The following is a 15,776-nucleotide window of genomic DNA, read 5'->3' on the forward strand; positions in this document are numbered from 1 at the left end:
TGAGATCATATTCAGTTGAAATGCAAATATGAACCAAATACAGTTGCATAGATTATATATTTGTGGCAACGCAGATTTAATTGTTATGGCAGATGTTATTAAACTACCTGCTTAATATATTTGTGCAAAAAATACATTACATTAATTATTAGCTGAACAAGCTTCAGACAACCTAGTTAGGCCAAAACTGAAGGTTAAATTGGAGTATTCGTACTATGAAATCGATATAAAACAAATTGTTCTGCACATGATATTGTGAGTGATACATGTATAAATTGCACAAAAAAGGCTGAATTACTTTATCACTTCTTAGCTTCAGGAAAATTTCCAAATATATTATTTGTATCCTTGTCATTGCCATCCTTCTTGGGTAAAGCCATTCAAAGGTAGAGCTCTAAAATTTTAATCTTCTTAAAAAAAAATCCAACTTGCATTTGTTTGTGTATTCGAATCATAAATTGCTTTTGTGAAATTGCATCCTTTTTCTGCCACTTCCATCCCTCCCAAACAAATAAGCTATTCAGATCGCTGAATAGCCTGTTGGAAGGAAAATACCTGCAATGTACTCGTTCTCACTGTTTCCATCATTTTGAGACTGCAAATTGATCCACAGTACTGCAAAGAAATAGTGGATGGAAGCTCTGCAGTGACTAGCTATTAGAACAAATGACTGGAAGAGGGGAGGCACACAGTTAAAGGCTGTTCGTGACTCGCATATCTAGCTTTGTTCAACTAAGACTACGTACAGCTTTTATTCCCAAGCACCAAGGTCAGGTCAGGAACAATGTATGACAAGTGGAACAAGCTGTAAGTAAGATATCCCACCTACGGTGTTGACAGTAATATTTTGAAGAGCATTTAACAAGACAGAAATGTAGCAGTATGACAACTGCATAATAAATTGTTTCTTGGCACATCAGGACTTGTATAACAATAGTGTTGGTGTTTGATTCTAACAGGAATATGAAACATCTGTTACATTCTTACATTCATATTTGGCTTTTTGTTTGGAAAATATAAATTCTAATTTCCAAACAGAAAATTGCATCAAGGAGGATGGATCATATGGCAATGTTTCTCTTTCTGGAAGTGAAACTGAAGAATTTTAGAGTCCAATTTTCCTGTCCTGTTTCCACCCAATACCCAAGTATGAGGGAGATGATAAAAGGGTCGGAGATTCATGGTGCTTGACCACTTTCTCTTCACAATATCCTACAATTTCCTGGGATTGCCTGCCTAATCTTTCATCAGGTGCTGCCATAGGGGCACCCAAACATAGGTACACCAGAAAAAGTTGGTAACAGGACTTGTGTCTGCTCACATCAGAAGGTCTTCAGGGACTGGTGGCAAGGCAAAAGAGATGTTAAAAAGTAAGTGCTGTCCTTCTTTTCCAGACTCTTCAAAGATCCATGCATATAAGAAATAGGAGCAGGAGTAGACCATCTAGCACCTCGAGCCTGCTCCTCGATTCAGTAAGATCATGGCTGATCTGATGCTGGGTTCAGTTCCACTTACCCGCCCTCTCCCCATAACCCTTAATTCCCTTATTGGTTAAAAATCTATCTATCTGTGACTTAAACACATTTAACGAGGTAGCCTCCACTGCTTCAATCGGCAGAGAATTCCAAAGATTCACTACCCTCTGGGAGAAGTTGTTCCTCCTCAACTCTATTCTAAATTGACTCCCCTGTATTTTGAGGCTATGCCCCCTAGTTCTTGTTTCCATTGTAAGTGGAAATAACCTTGCTGCTTCTACCCTGTCCAGCCCCTTTATTATCTTATTATAAGATCGCCCCTCAACCTTCTAAATTCGAGTGAGTACAGGCCCAGTCTACTCAATCTCTCCTCATAAGCTAACCCCCTCATCTCAGGAATCAACCTGGTGAACCTTCTCTGTACCCTCTCCAAAGCTAATATACCCTTCCTTAAATAAAGGGATCAAAATTGTACACTGTACTCTAGGTGCGGTTGCACCAGTACCTTGTACAGTTGCAGCATGACCTCCCTGCTTTTACACTCCATCCCTCTCACAATAAAGGCCAACATTCCATTTGCAGCCTTGATTACCTGCTGCACCTGCAAACTGACTTTTTCTGATACATGCACAAGGACCCCTAGGTCCCTGTGCACAGTAGCATGTTTTAATGAGGCTTTCTGGTTTCTATCCAATAAATGCCCATTGGCAGCAGAATTTTCTGTATCCTGGACATGAAAGTAATATGATTTGGGAGGAAGTGTAGTTACAGACTAGACGAGAGATAATATGTTATTATCACTTGGGCAGACGATGGGAGGAAATTTACCCCTTGAAACACAATGATAGTGTATCACTTGAGTCCAATTTTAGAAAAGCAGGAAGTATGGCTTGAAGTTGAAGTACTGAAACTAGGCATAGTTGTTGATGTTGAAGTACGAATAGTTAATTTCACTTTCAAGATTATGAAATGAATATTAAACTGTAGCAGTTTGAAATATGCACAGAGAGACATGATTGTCACAATAATCATACTTATCTAGCTTTTAATAGAAGTCTGCAGTCTGTCCAGCCCTGTCAGAATTTTAAATGTTTCGATCAAATTCCAATGAATACATGCCCAATTGATCCAGTCTCTACTCATATGACAATCCTGCCATCCTTGGAATCATGATATCAAGATGCCAGCATTGGACTGGGGTAAACAAATTTGGACTTTGATCTGGTGTTATGAGACTTCTTCCTTGGAACTTTGCTGCAGTCTCTCTAGAGCAGTATATCCTTCCTTAGGTAAGGAGACCAAAGCTGTGAACAGTACCCCAGGCGTGATCTCATCAAGACCCTGTACAATGCAGCCAGATATCCTTGATCCTGTGCTCAAGTCCTCTTTCAGTGGTGGCCAACATACCATTTGTCTTTCTGATTGCTTGTTGTATGTGCATGCTTGCTTTCAATGATGGTGTACTAGGACAGCCCTTTGTATGTCAACATTTCCCAATCTATTGCCATTTACATAATACGCAGCATTCTGTTTCTCCATCCGAGGTGAATAATCACATTTATCCATGTTATACTGCATCTGCCATGTATTTGCCCACCCATTCAACTTCCCTAAATCATCTTGAACCCTCTTAACATCCTCCACATCATTTACATTTCCACCAAGTTTTGTATCATCAGCAAACTTGAAAATCTTACTTTTGGTTCCCTTACCAAATCATTGATGTGCATTTTGTCAGAAACTACTTGTGTTTATTTTAGATGATAGTTTGGAATCTTTGTGCAATATTGTAAGTTTATATGGCAGTAAAGCGACAGACCTTTTTACATTTATTCTGATTTTGGGCCTGAATTTACCATTCTCATTTAAAGTGCTGAATCTGGGTGAAATTCAGATCTGACTTGGAAATCTATTTACACCCACCCCCCATTAACAATTAGGTTGTAAAACAAATCGCGGGTCAGAATCATGCAGTGGGCGGGGCTTAGCGCACCAAAAATGATCAGAGCTCTGAACTAAACGTGCAGTTATAAAAAAAAATTTGAAAAGATGCATCCGTGTCAGATTGCTTCCGGGTCGCAGAAAGCGGAAAAAGCAGTCCAGGAGCGAAAAGTGGGAGCGATGGCCCCCACAGACATCACTGTCCCTCTTATCCTCCACCCCCCACTTTCCCAGACTGATCACAACCCCCTGCTGCACCCCCACCCCCCACTTTCCCAGACCGATCACAACACCCTGCTGCCCACATGCTAAAGGTAAATATGTGTGCCTGACACGTCAGAAAAGTTTGCATTACTTAAAGAGCACAAAGTGTGACAGTATATAAACACATAATTGGCAATGTTTGGGGTGTTACAGTGATGTAGAGATGCCAGTGTTGGACTGGGGTAAGCACAGTAAGAAGTCTCAATTGATGGCTAAGAGGTAAGATGACTACCAACAACACAGCAAACTGCCCACTCCAAATGGAGAGGATCTCCAAGATCGCGCATATCGACACTCATCAAATTTCTACAAAAATACAAGAAAGCATCTGTAACCTGGTGTTGTGAGACTCCTTACTGTATTACAGTTGACCATGCTGCCTCTTGGCCAGGTTTCCTACTGCTATCCAGTCATTAGTGCCCAGATACTTTTTTTGAGAACAGGATTGAACTCAGTTATGATATTAGTGCATTCTGAGGTTCATACAAGCTAATGGCTACAAAGATAAGGTACTGGAGAATGACTGGCACCTGTGGACCAATTTTCTAATGAAGGAATCAATAGGGTAAATAAAATCAAACAAGTTCCCTTAAGGGCATATATTATTTCCTGCCCAGCTGATCCAATCAGCACAGATACAGAAGCAGAACAATCAAAATATAACAGTTTCATGGAAGAGATGACCTTTGGTTCAGCTAGTCCATCTATGCACAGTGTTAAAACAGGAAATGCTGGATGAGCTCCACAAATCTGGCAGCATTTGTGGAGAGAGAAACAGCGTTAATGTTTCGAGTCTATATGACCATTCTACAGAACCGTGCTGCGGAGGAGTCATATGGACTCAAAATGTTAACTCTTTAACTGCCATGGACTCCAAGAGGGAGAAGTGGGGGGAGGGGGAAGGAAGTAAGTAAGTGCTGTTCTCATATGCCCCCCCTCCTGTTGTCTGGCATTGGTTGGGGGGGGTGGGGGCGGGGCGGGGGGTGACCTCTGGGCTCTGTCCTGGGATGGTGGTCTCATGGCTGCACTTCTCACTCTTGCCAAGTGAAACGTGGAAATCATTCTTAGGTGGTGATTTTAGGCAACTTTTTGATTGAAGCCTTTGCTCGTGTTTGTGTTCTGTAAAACCTTTGAAGTGGCATGGTCAATTTTAAATCCATGCCCTCTGAACACCTGAAAGCCTTCAAAATTAAAGCAGCAGTCCATTTTACAGTAAGGATTGCTTGATATTTTGATGGACACAAAATGTCAGTTTCACTAGAGGGAGCCCTTTCTAGCCTGAATGAGCCACAAGCGCTGCCAAACTTGCTTTGATGGACAGCTCCACAGCAGATGAATGACTTCACTGTTGATGCAATCATGTCACACTCCATTAAAAAGTACTTCCTCTTTTGTGTTGCTGCGGTTTCTAACCAAAGTTTTTTTTTAAACAGGCTTTTTATTTGATCTGAAAACCTTTCTAGAGAAACCAGGCGTACAGACTGACTTTTTTTTCATAGTGTCTTTAAATTTATGCCTTTGGAACCCCCAGGTGATCAGGCACATGGCTGGACAATGCCCTGGTTCTACCTCCTGCAACCCAAGCTGACACTGCCAAGGAGGATCTGAAAGGGATGGGGTCTTTGCTGCCCCCCCACCCTTTAGAACGTGGGAGGAAATCGGAGCACTCAGAGAAAACCCACGCAGACACGGGGAGAATGTGCATACTACACACAGACAGTGACCCAAGGCCAGAATTGAACCCGGATTCCTGGCATCTTGAGGCCACTGGTGTGGAGGAGGTTGTCCCACTCTGGTAAAGGATTATGGGTGCTCTCATTGTGATGTTGCTATGTCTGGGGTGGGAGGACCGAGCAGTGTAGTCTGAGAGAAAGACTCTGATTCTGGGCTTGCCAGTATGTTTCCTGTTGGGAATTTTTTTGCCACCACAGTGTGGTTGAATCCCACCTGGTTAGTGCTACCAGTTTCCTACTGGCAGCAGCACTTTGTTTCTTATCAGGAAAATCGCAGCCATAGTCTCACCACAGCCAAATATAATAAAATTGCCTTTTAAGGTTTATTTGTTATATCCCTTGCTATGTATCCCTATACTCTGGCTTTTTTTGATGTCCTGGCAAAATAGTGGATATTGTTCCAATGACATTTCTACTGAAATCCCAAGAACCCCCGTGCTCTGATACCTTCAGCATTTTCCCTTATCACCCATCCCTCTACATTGCTCATGATGTTACATAACCTCATTTTAAATTGCACTTGCATTTCTCAGATTTCTCATAGATCACACTTGTCAAGATCCTTTTGAATTTCTCTTCAAAAGAGGAAGAAAGAATATGGGATAGAAACAACATTTTGAATTAACTTAACCACCGATGGTGGTGGGGGAATTAGAATTAAGCATATGTTTGCAAGCTGTCATATCTCATATTGTTAATGTTGTTCAGAGTTGATGCTATGGTTAGATTGGGATTAATAAACTAGACCTTTGTTTAACTCGCATGTTCAATTTTGAGAACCACTATTAGAGCCAAAATAAAAGTGATGTTGGTGCAGTAATGAGTTCTGAACAGCTTCAATATCACTCGCAAACATTTACTGAAAAGTACTATTTGTTTAACGTGAGTTACATCTTCAGTTAGAATGTCAGTTCTGCACAAGTCTTAAGTGTAACTGATACTGACCAACTGTAAAACAGTATATTGGATTACAGTGTCAACCATTCTTTAGATATGTGGCTAGATACTATAATAAAACAATTAATTATTTTAGAAATTAAAAGTATCTTGGCCTCACTGCTTGAAGTTGGAAAGCATGTTTGATAATACTAAGAAATATTGTGCGAAACTTTTCCACAAATAAATGTTGTCCCCAACAAGAAAACCAGTGAGATTCCCGCTGGGAGGGTCGGTATGATTCAGTTGACAATTCAACCATACTTCAAAATTTTCTGAAGCTTGGAGAGAGTCTCGCTGAATTCTCACACACTTAGAATTTTTTTGGAGTGGGGACCTAAAGATGCTGGAAGACCAGATCTCCAGACAGCCATATACAATCCCCTATGCTATGGCATTGCCAAAGGAACCTCTCCCTCCCAGGTCCCCTCGTTGGCATTGCCATAGCTGAATGTGCTATGGCCCCTCCCCCATGATCCTCTAACCCCAGCGTGATGAGCCCATGGAGCCAGAAAGCCACCCCTATTATTTGATTTATGAAATAATATTAATTTGCTACTGAAAAATATCATAAGTTGAATTTAATACCATTTCATTAAATAGAAAATGTTTAAAACACTGATTACTTATACAATATAAATTGGAATTTAAAGTAGAACATCAATTATTAACTTTCCCATTTTGTTTAAATCTCTTATTAATGATGAAGGATGAAACTTATGAATGTAATGCAGGTTTTGCTTTCAAAAATTGATTCTGATTAAATCAAATGTAAAAAAAAAAGTGTGTAACTGTTTATTGATTGATTCATAAGGTCTACTAATCTAATGAAAAGATTATACTGATCTTTCTATGCCTGGACATAGCCTTGCAAGTAATTTCACTGTTCAAATGTTTAATGATACTGCCTGGATTATAAAATTGAAAATTCCTCTGAAATATACTCTATGAAATTGAACATAATGTTTTTTCATAGAATCTTATTGAACAGAAAGAGTCCATCTTCTGCCTGTGCTGGCTCTTTTGAAAGAGCTGTGCCAGCCTTTTCCTCATAATCTAGCAAATTAATTATCTTTAAATACATGCCCAATTGCTTTTTGGAAGTCTAGTACTGTTGAAAGATTCTGTCAAGCTTTCAGTTAGTGCATTCCAGATCATCATAATCCTCAGTGTGAAATATTAAGTCTGTGGCCTCTGGTTACCACTCACTAGCCAGAGGAAAGCGTTTTTTCTACTTTCTCTATCAAAACCCCTTGTAATTTTGACTTCTATTGAGTCTTCCCTTTACCTAGTTTGCTTTAAGGAGAACACTATGCCATCATGACACACTTCCTCTGGAGTCCTCTAAGGCCTTGGCATCTTCCTAAAATGTGGTGCCCGGAATTGTACATCGCAATACAGTTGAGGTCTAATCAGTAATTTGTAAATGTTCAGCATTACTTCATTTTTTTGTGAATAATTTGATCAGCTTTGGAAAAATAGAGGGTGTGATTTTCCTGGCCTGCTGCGTTGCTCCCTACTGGGAGATCAGTGCATGCGCAGTAGCTCGCTTAGCGCACTGATGCTGGTCTCTCAGGCAGGATGAGCCCCCCCTGCCGGTATGTATCTCCCAGCAGACTGTGTGAAGCTCAGAGTGCCGGAAATTTGCCCAAAAAATGAGCAGGAAGATCTCCCGTTTTCTTGTCCATTGAAAACTTTGTTTCTTTTGGGAAAATCATTCCCATGGTCTTCCTGGATCTCTGAGATTTTCTTTAAATTGCCACAACAATGTTGGAAGGGGAATCAGATTAAATCAGTGGAGCTTCCTTTTCTTTTGTGCCGCTAGCTAAGTTTTCATGTAGCAACAGTTATCCAGCAGTGTGCACAATTTCTTGGGTATCTTCTAACCACAAAAACACTGATTAAATCTAAATCCGTCAAATATCATATCAGTCTCCTCTCAATTATCAGTGAGCCATAAGTAATGTCATTAAATAGCACCCACTCACCGGTAACCTGGTCATTAACATACACAAAGGTTGAATGATAGGGAAGAGTAGCTGTCCTTGATGTCAGGACAACATTCAACAGAGAATGGCACCAAGGAGTCATGTAGATCTGCAGGCTAGTACAATTAAAGTATAAGCCTTCCAATGCTAGAGTCATACCTGACACACAGGACAGTTGAAGTTGTCCAGGCCACTTTTTATGGTATCAGGGCATCACTACAGGAATTATTCAAGGCAATGTCCTGAGTGAGCCCGAACATCTTCAGCTATTCACATATCACAAGTGGGGCTGTTTGCTGTTAGCCCCTCTGTTCAGCTCCATTTTCAGTTCTAATAAAGATTCAAGTTGGTGCCGACCCACAACAGATCTTGGACTGACGGTTTGAGTGAAACCCATGCAATGACCAAATAGACCGAGGTACTGCTGACCTTGGAACGCAGGATCTCCTGCTTTCTAGACAACTGCTTTAACCAACTAAGCCACTGCAAAATTGATTTTCCCTGTCTGGGAATTGAACCTGGGCCACAACGTGAAAGCTCTAATCCCTGACCACTAGGCCATTGGGAACTGACAAGTGGTCACCTCCCACAAGATAAACGTCCAACCATTGCCTGTTAGCTATCAATCCTACCACCATTGTCAATATCTTGGAATCACCACTAACCAAAAGCTGAACTGAGCTAGTTCTGTTAGCACCATGCCACAAGAGCTGGGCAGATGCTGAATACTTTTCACCTCTGAATCTTGCCAAGCAGTGTTACGTTTCTATATGTTACAAGCAGTAATTTCCAATAGTCTGTCATAAATACCTACTATAAAGTTCATGGTACAAGGTAAAAAAAGTGACGTACTGTAAATTAGCTGTTGGATGTTTATTTGAAATAGTTAATTGTAATTCCTAAGGGTTTAGTAAAAGTTTTAAAAAATAGTAAAATACTTTTCCTGAAGTTCTGATGTATTCTGAGAGAAAGTTTGTATTACTTGATTCAATATATTCCGTAAAATAATAACCCCATAAGTGTATGTGGCTTAAAATACCCTGTTTTTCACTAATCTGTTTGAACTTGATAAGTCAAAGAATCAATGTCGTTCCTAGAACTGATTTGTGCTAAGCCAAATTAAGAACTTTCTCTTAAAACAAAGTATATATTTGTGACAAAACAAAGACTGAACAAACACTTGGTTGAGCAGTAGCCAGTTAGTACTGTTGTGTCATATTGTTGCTGCATATACAATATGTTGCTGTCAGAAATATAAAATATGTCAGTAGGAAGTTGCTTGGCACATAGACTGCTGCTGAATTTGAAGAACCCTAAATATTTACAAAGAAGTTGGGTAGAGGTTTTTAAATAATTCACAAGAGAACCTGCTCCTTGTATCACAGTGGTTGTTGGGCTGTAGACATATTCCGTCATTTAAAACAAAAATTTACTCACACTTAAGCCAAAATAATGTAGATTCTATTATCTTAAAATTAGGATTTTCTTGGGAAGAATTGCACAATTATATGAAATGACGAATGTTAAGCGCTTGATTTATTCATCTGTAACTGCTTCATTTGTAAATTATGATGAAATCAAAACTTAAAATTGCTCATGAAATACTTGACTGTTCGAGTTCAGATTGGAACCCCAGTGGGAAGGACTATTTATTGGTGAAAAATAGCCCACTCATTATGTTTGAGTTTACTTGTTGCTGTTCTTGGTTATTGTGTGAATCTTTATTTCCATATTCCATTCTTCCTTTATTCCAGATACAAACCTTTTTAAATCTATGTAAAGATGGGGCTAACAAGAATTCATCCCCAACACAAAAGGTTACAATTATAGTTTTGAAGTATTTTCCATTGCAACTATTAAAGTAGTTGCTAGAATTATCAAGTTAGAAAACTAACAAACCTCATGATAGCTTATATGTATTCATTAAAATTTTTAGTGCCGATCTAGTTACTACTCACTGTCCTGTAAAGAAATTTCAACACCATGCTCCACCCCAGTGGTGCTGCATCAATATGTTCCAAGACGCAGAAATGTCAAAACATTAGGCTTGTTGTTTTCAGTGCTAATTGAAGAGCTTATGCTGTTCTGATCCTAGTCCAGAACCCAAAATTGCTGGTAAGATCCAGTTAGGAACCAACAACATTTTGTTTGAAGTAGACAATATTTGAGTTTCAGGATATTTGCTAAGAGACTAAATCTACAAGATTCTACATGTTTTAAACAAATCTTACTATACAAGGTCAAAAAAAATTACAATTCCCATCTTACACTCTGATATTCAGAGTTAATATGAGGTACATCTGAAGTAACAAGCAAAATGTGGTTGAACATAGTATACTGTACAATAAATAGCAAATGCAACCAAAAAACATTCCATGGATTTTTCAGGAACCCACTTATATGCCAGTAAACAGTGTGAGCCTCTAAAATACCTCAAAATCAGTCCATTCTTTAATGACTGCACACTTCCAAGGATTTCAATCTTCATTCCCCAGATTTGAGTCATTACAGCCATTACTGTGGGTACAATTTCAGCTTTTTGGTAGCCATTTTCTGGGCTGACACTGTTTCTGGATTCGACCAAGCTCCAATCTCCGTAGCTGCGACAAGGCACAGATGGCTGCAGAACTGCTTCTGAATCCCAATCCTTTTCAGCACTGAGTCAGTGACCTTCTGCCATGTCCTTAGCTCCCCAGGAATTATCCTGAGTCCTAATTGCACAGAGCTACCAAATGGCTCCTGGAATAATTTCTAAGCCTCAACTACACACAGCCATCTAACAGCTACTCTTTAGTTGCACCTTATTAACATGGCTTTTCCGTGCTGTAGAGCAATCACTCCCCAGCAAGCACAAACAAATTGAAATCTTAGAACTTTGTTAAACTCCACCCATTTCTGTAAAAACATTGCCGTTCAAGGATCACTGAATTATTTTAAATTAATTGTAGCTCTAACTCTCAAAACAAAACAACACTGTGGGCTGCATTTCTTTGAAAGCAATGTAAACACCTGAGAGGGACAATCTTACCAAAAATATTTTAAGTCCCGAATGAGCATGAAAACAGTTGCCTTTTTTGGGCAACTTAAAAATTGAATCAAACCTAACTTAGTCAAAAGAATCAAGCCAAACTTGGAATCTGCCAGCAGGGGAAGTGGGCAGGGTCTAAATCACCCAAGTGCTGACAGATAGCAACAGAGGGCACAATTGTATATGTGAAAATTTCTGTGCTCAAGCACAGAAATCTGTCCTTGCTTCCTCCACCTATAACTAGCCTTTTTGGACTTGAGGCTGATCTCGCTGGATGTACGGTACTGGTAAGATTGCAATGGGCGAAAATCGGGTGAACCCGACTTCTTGACTCTCTTACAATCTTACGGCTCACTCTGCCCATCAGTTAAGGGTGTAAGATAGTTCCTGAGGTCTCCAGTTTTCTAGCTAAGCAAGCCCACCTGTTGATGCTCTTCCTTTTCTAGCTCGTCAACATGGCTGCAACATTTTAATTAATTTTCAAGCTACTTTAATAGTAGTTATCACACCTTCTACAGTTAACTTTAATCTTTCTAGAAAGAAGTTAAGGTTAGTATCAAATTGAAAGGAAATGCATATAATTTAGCAAAGAAGAATGGCAGCTCAGAAGATTGAGCAGAATATAAAATACAACCATGAATGACTACAAGGTTAATAAAGTGGGAGGAATTAGAGCGAATGCTGTCTAGAAGTATAAAAATCAGTGGTAAAGAGTTTCTATAGATATGCAAAATGTCCTCAAAACCAGTCCATTCTTTATTGACTGCACACCTCCGAGGGTTTCAATCTTCATTCCCAGATTTCTGAGTCTGCACTCAAACCACTACTGTTGTTGGTCCTCTAGATGTAAGGATAAGGAATTAAAAATGGGAAATAAGGAAATGGCAGTTCAATTGAACAAATATTTTGTGTCCATCTTCAATGACAAATAATTGTGAATCAAGAGATGGAAAGCAAGGTAGGAAATTAGAATAACTACAATCATTGGGGAAAGGGCATTAAGAAAATTATTGGTACCAAAAGCTGGCAAGTCCTCAGGTCTCGATGGACTTCATCCTAAAGTCACAAAAGAGACTGCAGAGATAGTAGATGCATTGGTTTTAATTTTCCAAAGTTCCCAATATTCTGAAAAGGTCCCGTCAGATTGGAAAATAGCAAATGTGACGCCTCCATTCAAGAAAGGATGGAGACAGAAAGCAGGAAACTACTGACCAATTAGCTTAACATTTGTCAGAGGGAAATTGCTGGAATCTATTATTATGGAGGTTATTGTGAGGCACATTGCTTTCAGCAAATTTAGCAATTATACACGTTTGACTAATTTATTGGCGTTCTTTTGAGGAAGTAACAAACAACATGGATAAAGAGGAACTTGTGGATATGGTGTACTTATATTTCCGGATGACATTTGACAAGGTGTCATACCAAAGTTACTCCACCAAATAAGAGCTCATGGAGCATGGGAAAACATGTTGGCATGGATGGAGGATGGGTTTTACAAATTTATTTACAGGATGTGGACATCATTGACAAGACCAGCATTTATTGCCCATTCTTAGTTGCCCTTGAGAAGGTAGTCAGCATGGCTTTGTCAAAGGCAAATCGTGCCTTACGAGCTTGGTTGAGTTCTTTGAGAATGCGACTAAACACATTGATGAAGGAAGAGCAGTAGATGTGGCTTATATGGACTTGAGCAAGGCGTTCGATAAGGCCCCCCATGCAAGACCTTTTGAGAAAGTGAGAGGGCATGGGATCCAAGGGGCTGTTGCCTTGTGGATCCAGAACTGGCTTGCCTGCAGAAGGCAGAGTGTGGTTGTAGATGGGTCTTTTTCTGCATGGAGGGCGGTTACCAGTGGAGTGCCCCAGGGATCTGCTTTGGGACCCTTGGTGTTTGTAGTTTTCATAAATGACGTGGATGAGGAAGTGGGGGGATGGGTTGGTAAGTTTGCCAACGACACGAAGATTGGAGGTGTTGTGGATAGTTTGGAGGGATGTCAGAAGTTGCAGTGTGACATAGATAGGATGCAAGACTGGGTGGAGAACTGGCAGATGGACTTCAACCTGGATAAATGCGTAGTGGTCCATTTTGTCAGGTCAAATGAGATGAAGGAGTATAATATCAAGGGTAAGACTCTTAGCAGTGTAGAGGATCAGAAGGACCTTGGGGTCCGAGTCCATAGGACTCTTAAATCGGCCTCGCAGGTAGAGGATGTGGTCAAGAAGGCGTATGGTGTTACTGGCCTTCATCAATCGAGGGATTGAGTTTAGGAGTTGGGAGATAATGCTGCAGCTTTTTAGGACCCTGGTCAGACCCCACTTGGAGTTCTGTGCTCAGTTCTGGTTGCCTCATTACAGGAGGGATGTGGAAACTATTGAAAGGGCGTGGAGGAGATTTACAAGGATGTTGCCTGGATTGGGTGGTATGCTTTATGAGGATAGGTTGAGGGAGCTCGGTCTTTTCTCCTTGGAGAGACGAAGGATGAGAGGTGACCTGATAGAAACGTATAAGATGTTGAGAGGTATAGATCGGGTGGATTCACAGAGGCGTTTTCCCAGGGCTGAAATGGCTGCTACGAGAGAACACGTTTAAGGTGCTGGGGAGTAGGTACAGAGGAGATGTCAGGGGTAAGTTTTTCACTCAGAGGGTGGTGGGTGAGTGGAATCGGCTGCTGTAAGTGGTGGTGGAGGCAAATTCGATAGGGTCTTTTAAGAGATTTCTGGATGAGTACATGGGACTTGATAGGATTGAGGGTTATAGGTAAGCCTAGTAGGTAGGAACATGATTGGCACAACTTGTGGGCCGAAGGGCCTGTTTGTGCTGTAGTTTTTCTATGTTCTATGTTCCATAATGTGGAAAAATGCAAACTTGTCCAATTTGACTGGAAGAATGGAAAAGCAGCATGTTATTTAACTTGAGAGATTGATTGCAGCATTCTGAGGTGTGGAGGGATCTGGGTGCCCTGGGTGCATGAATCAGGAAAAGTCTGTATGCAGGTATGGTAAGTGATTAGAAAGAGAAATGGAATGTTGTTGTTTATTGCATCTAGCATACTGTGCACAGTTTTCATCCTCTTATTTAAGAAAGTACATAAACGTATTAGAAGTAGTTCAGAGAAAGTTTACTTGACTGATACCTGGGATGTGGAATGAGGTTATCTTACAAGGAAAGATAGGAAAGACTGGGCCTGTATCCATTGCAATTTAAAACATTGAGAGGTGATCATATCGAAAGGACCACCTACATGGTCCTGAGAGAACTTGACAGGGTGGATGCTGAAAAGATTTTTCTCCTTTTGGGAGAGAGGAGAAGTAGGGGACACCATTTAAAAATGAAGAGTATCTCATTTATGGTAGAGATTAGAAGATTTTTTTGTGAATCTCTGGAATTCTCTTCTCCGGAAAGCAGTGAAGGCAGGGTCAATTCTAAGTCATTGAGATTTTTGTCTAAGAAGGGAATCAAAGGTTATCGGGGTGAGTGGAATGTGGCGTTGAAGCCATAATTAGATCAGCCATGATCTTACTGCATAGTGGAGCAGGCTTGAGGGTCCTAATTGGTATGTTCATTTGTTGTATGTCAATAGCAATTATCTCTAAAATGTCTCTGTGAACCATGAACTAGGTATTCATAACAATACATTTGTAGAAGCTTTTGAGTGCACTCATTCTGTCTAAGTCGTCATTGCTTGTCAGGATAATTTGCCATGCTCTGGTTTTAGCTAGGTGTAAAATAACTTTTGGAGCAATTTTTCTTTTAATTTCATTGAAATTATTTTGTCCTTCTATAGATTGCAGTATGAATTTTACTTTGTATTTCTTGATGAAACCCCCTCGCTCAACCACCATCAATACTTCACAAGAAATAGATGAATGAATAGCTTATAAACATTCCATTTTCAAAGTTCATAAATGTCAGTCATCTTCATCCATGTTTAAAGTGGAATATTGATTGTCAAAGTGGTTCTCTATTCTAAAGGATGTGCTCAATCTTAAAGTTTGGGTTGATTTTGAATAGAAGTAAATACACGGCCCTTCTGCTTTGCAGCGACTTGAACATTTGTAATGTTATTTGCATTTTTATTACAAAATATTGAAGGACACTACATTATGAAATTTAGAATTGACACCCCTCTGTCCTAACAGCCAATCACAGCCCTATAACAATCTACATTTGGCTGATCTTAGGATTGGCTTACCCTTCCAATACTGTGAAAAAGTCTTTAGTGGTGTTCCACTATTTGACAATGGAACAGCAATCACAGCCAGCCACTATCCACTGCTGAACCACACACCATATATCCTTTCCTTATCTAAGTATTTTGGATGCCAGCCAGAAGTGGGAACCTTGACTGATGCCCAAGATCCTGAAGCTCGTTGCAGTAGCTCAACTGCCAGCTAACTTGGCAAAACCCTG

General features: G+C 40.1%; 1 protein-coding gene across 5 annotated transcripts in view; it reads left to right on the forward strand.

Annotated features, from left to right (window-relative positions):
- LOC145358418 (disabled homolog 2-interacting protein-like) overlaps positions 1-15,776 on the forward strand; it is a 739,003-nt gene that overhangs the window by 416,426 nt on the left and 306,801 nt on the right. The gene's annotated exons all lie outside the window — the stretch shown is intronic.

Source organism: Carcharhinus amblyrhynchos, chromosome 25 (assembly GCF_965287045.1).
Source record: "Carcharhinus amblyrhynchos chromosome 25, sCarAmb.v2.hapA, whole genome shotgun sequence".
Classification (NCBI taxonomy): Eukaryota; Metazoa; Chordata; class Chondrichthyes; order Carcharhiniformes; family Carcharhinidae; genus Carcharhinus; species Carcharhinus amblyrhynchos.